This window comes from Phaethon lepturus, unplaced genomic scaffold (assembly GCF_000687285.1).
Source record: "Phaethon lepturus isolate BGI_N335 unplaced genomic scaffold, ASM68728v1 scaffold23282, whole genome shotgun sequence".
NCBI classification, from domain to species: Eukaryota; Metazoa; Chordata; class Aves; order Phaethontiformes; family Phaethontidae; genus Phaethon; species Phaethon lepturus.
In genome coordinates this window covers 1-2,715 of record NW_010522936.1, presented here as the reverse complement: position 1 = coordinate 2,715, position 2,715 = coordinate 1, and the positions used below count along the sequence as shown (strand labels likewise).

The following is a 2,715-nucleotide window of genomic DNA, read 5'->3' as shown; positions in this document are numbered from 1 at the left end:
AGTTTCACTCAATAACCATTTCACAACTTGAAAACAGACTTTGAACTACTAAGCGCTCGTGACCTGTACCAACGATTACAGTAGAACAGCACTGAGGAGGGAACAGCTGTTTTACTTTCTGCGTGCAGAAGCTGACAGTATTAACACAAAACCTCACTACAGCTCTGGCTGTCTTATCTGCCATGGAACAGAAACACACGCTGGTCACTACACGCAGGCTTGATGCACAACTGGCATCTAAAAAAATACAACTCGACTTTGGGAGGGTCCTCCTCAAATTCAGGAAGTGAAGGCTTTGTTACACGCAATTTTATTTTTTACAAAAATGTTGTAACATGCATGCCAATAGGAAAACCGGTTCTTTTGTCTTAAACCACGTCAGTCCTTTTTCTGCTGAGCAGCCTGCTTGGCATTGTTGGCCTGCATCTTCTTCAGCCCCTTTTTGTTGTGTTTCTTTGCAAATCTCATGTTCCTCAGAAACTTGGGATCGACCTATAAAAACAAGGAAAAAAAAGCCATGTTGTAGAAGGGCCATATGTAAAAACATATATATCTCCAGATTGTTCCAATTATTCACAAATGCTGGCTGTGATTACTTCAGATTTTTTTTATGATTTATTACATCAACAAAATTATTTTAGCCATCTGTAACCATCCTTTAACTAGGTATTTTCCTTAATTTCCATAAACAAACAAACAAACAGAAAATCCCAGCAATAAACATACAGAAAGGAGAACTTGAGTAAAGCTGTAAACAAGACAAATTTCACTTCCATGACACAATACATTCTGGATCCGAAGTACCACAAACCAACCCCGGCAGGTGAGCATACATAGATGTAATCCTTGGGCAAAGACCAATGCCACTTGCTCAAGCCCCTCCTTTTTACATTGAAGGAAAACAACACCAGCAGAGAGAAGAGTAGCTCCACAGTTTTTGCCAGCGAACAGCTGGCTAACACATCGGGTCACAGCTAGGACCAATTCTCAGAACCATCAGCTACTATCCCACTGAGAAACGTTTGCTATTTTACTGTAAACAGCATTTTAACTGGCACACGTTGAGTATCAGGATTTTGTCATCTTAACTCAAACGCAAGGAGACAGACTCAGAGACTGCTGGACTACCTGCAGGAGGGGGCAGGACTGAACCCTCACTGAGCTATAGAGAAGACAAGCTTTATGTCACATCCAAAAAGCCGATAATCACATCTAAAAAGCAAACAGAATCACAGCCTTCCCCAAAGTCAAAATGTCCTGTTTTCACTTTCAAGTGTGGAAAAAGATCCTGTTATATCACTTGTCTAATTCCAGAAACAGCAAAATGGTGTCATTTTCAGAAACACCAATTCCACTCATCTTCTGAGTGAAATTCTCTGCATTAGCACAGATAATAAAATAATATTGAATGGTACAGAGATGTAGGAGACACAGCAGGACTCAAAAGGGAGAAGAGTTATCCAACTGACGGGTGTTTGTTTCACTGGAAGCAGCGGTGACACCCACGTGAGCAGGACAAAGACAAAATTGGCCAACAACTAAAAAGCAGTTTTATGGACATACAAGGGTGGATTTCATGTGGGTTAGAAAACAGCTGCAGGTAAGCAAAAAATGAAACAGAAACCCACGGTTGTTCTGACTACCTGAAACACAAGCCCCTGGCTGCAAAAAATGCCAGTCAAAATAATACAAATACCGGATTTTTTCATGGTTAAGCCTCAATGGCTTAGCAGCCTGGGAATATCAATAGAAATACTCACCCCTTTGAGAGATTCATATCTATGGGATCTGGGTTTCTTGATGCCATTTCTGTGCCACTTACGGGCTATGTGGAAGACCAGAAAACAATTTAAATTACCATTTTTGCCATTATTAAACTGCTGCATCAGCTTTCCTTTAAGTCCAGCTGACCCTATCAAAACTATGTGGAATAGTTTTCTAACCCTTCCTATCCAAACTAAACACAAATTAAGAAAGCATCTCTATTCTCATCCCTCCGCACGCTGTGCTCTTGGCACTGTAGGAGTTTCTAATACAAAGATTTCAGGCTCATTAACTAACAATATACCAATGGCAACACGACTAGCATGGTAACAGGTCTCAGTCACTAAGAAGTTCAAGCACTTCTGTTCAGTATCAAAGGTCACCATCATTCACTGCGCAAGATCAAGCAGAACCTACTCATGAGCTCTGCTAACTTATAGCATTGATGAAAAAACCCCACACGAGGATCAAGATCACTGTGGTCATCTTTGGACAGCAAAGTATCACAGGCTGAATGCCATTCAGTAATGTACTTAGTTCAAACATACAAAACTTGCCTTTTTTCTGGTTATATATTATTTTTATACTGCACCCAAACAAGTCCCGACTCCTGCAGAGCTTTCTCTTCATTAAACACACCATTTAATCTCTCCGTACCACTACTGTAACTGAGAAGGTCACAGCAGCCGGTTAAAACCTCTCTGCGGAGCGCAGCCCTGGGTCCCCTCAAGCGACACCACCCCTCCCCGCCTCCTCCTGAGGCCCCAAGCCGCCTACGCTCCGCACCGGCCCCGCGGCGCAGGACGCCGAGCCCGGCTTACATTGGTTGTGCGTGGTGTGGTTCTTCGACTTGGCCATGGTTGCGCCTGCGGGAGAAAGAGACACCCCTCAGCCGGGGAGGGCTGGCGAAGCACGCCCCGGCTCCCCCACCTAAAGTCTCCTCGGGGTTCT

General features: G+C 43.4%; 1 long non-coding RNA gene across 1 annotated transcript; it reads right to left on the bottom strand.

Annotated features, from left to right (window-relative positions):
* Positions 1-263: 263 nt before the first annotated feature.
* LOC104616843 lies at positions 264-2,655 on the bottom strand. Its single transcript, XR_737994.1, has 3 exons — positions 2,586-2,655; positions 1,761-1,825; positions 264-492 (listed from the first exon to the last, which is right to left on the bottom strand). It is a non-coding gene; the product is annotated as an uncharacterized LOC104616843 (long non-coding RNA).
* Positions 2,656-2,715: the final 60 nt, after the last annotated feature.